This window comes from Mustela lutreola, chromosome 4, assembly GCF_030435805.1.
Source record: "Mustela lutreola isolate mMusLut2 chromosome 4, mMusLut2.pri, whole genome shotgun sequence".
Lineage (NCBI taxonomy): Eukaryota > Metazoa > Chordata > Mammalia > Carnivora > Mustelidae > Mustela > Mustela lutreola.
Genome location: NC_081293.1, coordinates 56940894 through 56942772, shown reverse-complemented (window position 1 = coordinate 56942772; position 1879 = coordinate 56940894).

Below are 1879 nucleotides of genomic sequence, written 5' to 3'. Positions count from 1 at the left end.
TGCTTTTGGTGGCTTTTTTCCTAAAATTGAGACTTATTGTGAAAGAAAATTTTTTTAATGATTTTATTTATTTGACAGACAAAGAGACAGAGAGGGAACACAAGCACTGGGAGTGGGGGAGGGAGAAGCAGGCCTCCCACTGAGCAGGGAGCCCGATACAGGACTCAATTCCAGGACCCTGGGAACATGACATGAGCTGAAGGCAGACGCTTAATGACTGAGCCACCCAGGTGCCCCTGACATTCTTAAGAGTAATTAAATTATGAGTGTAAAAATCCAAACAGGAGAAAAAGTTAATAGTCACTACATATCTAAACTTTTTTGTGAGCATCTCTTCCAAGAATTCATTTAAAAATTTGAATCATTCAGTTTTGTGAATTGCTTTTTCCTTGTCTACATGTGCATGCTTTTCAGTAAGTACAGATCTTAAAACATTTTTGATGACTACATTTATGATGACTGCTACCATGGGATCCTATAGTATAGGTATGCCACTTTCTATTTATTTAAGATTTTATTTATTTATTTGACAGAAATCACAAGTAGGCATAGAGGAAGGCAGAGAGAGTGGGGGAAGCAGGCTCCTTGCTGAGCAGAGAGCCCGACAGGGCTGGATCCCAGGACCCTGAGATCGTGACCTGAGCTGAAGGCAGAGGTTTAACCCTCTGAGCCACTCAGGTGCCCCGCCACTATTTAAATAGGACTGTAGATGACCATGTTAGTTATTTATAATTTCTCACTATTATATATAAATAACTCTAAAATGAATGTCCTTGTGTAAATCTTTGCCTGCTTGTCCATCACCTGGAAATGCATAAGACCTCCCTGGGACAAAGCTTAGGAAGCAATCCTGAGGAACATTAATACTTGAAAGACAGACATTTTCATTTCATTGATTCCTTAGAATAATTCTGTTTTCCCAATGGTAACATTTTATGTAAACACAGTACAAGGATCAAAACCAGGGTATCAACTTGAAGGATGTTATCCTATAGACACTTCTTCATACCTTGCTGTTTTTTCCTTAATGGCATATCCTGGAAATGATGTCAGTTCATATAAATTTTAGCTCTTTTCGTTTCATAACCACATCATACTCCATTGTGTGGAACACTGTAGTTTATTCAACCCTTTTCTTCTTACTAACATACAGGCACGTAGATTGTTACCAGTATTTTGCAGTTAAACAATGCTACAGTGGGGAAACTTGCGTATATGTATTTTCATACTGTTGGAGATGTATCTTCAAGGTATATTCCTGGAAATGGGATGGCTGGCCAGAAGGTAAGTACATATGTAGTTTTAAAATTTTATTTTATATGTAGTTTTATTATATGCTGGCAAATTTGCCTCTAGAGGAATTCCTACCTTATAACTTATTTTGTGTAGAAGCCAGGCCATTTGTTCTGTAGGCTCTGCCACATTCTGAATTTTGCTGATGCATCTCCATCATTTAACAAGGTCCTTTCCCGCCCCTGTATTTAATGTAAACTGATAATCAGCTCTAGAAGGGTATACAGTGTCTATTTGTTGCTCTGTTTTTTGATGTTAGCTGCAAAAGATCATTTCTGCCTACATGTATAATTTCATTGGGATTCTTGCAAATGGTTATACTTTCATTTCTTTTTCATTAGCTGGAATACCTCTAAAGAAGGAAACTTATCTTAACATTTGGTACCTGGAATACTATTCCTACAGAAAAGACAGCTAAGTGCTTGTTTCTTTCCATTTATTTATTTATGTATGAGGCAGAGAGCAGGGTGAGGGGCAGAGAGAGAATCCTCAAGCAGACTCCCCACTGAGTGAGGAACTGGACTTGGGGCTTGATGACCTGAGCTGACATCAAAGAGTCAGATACTTAACCGACTAAGCCACCCAG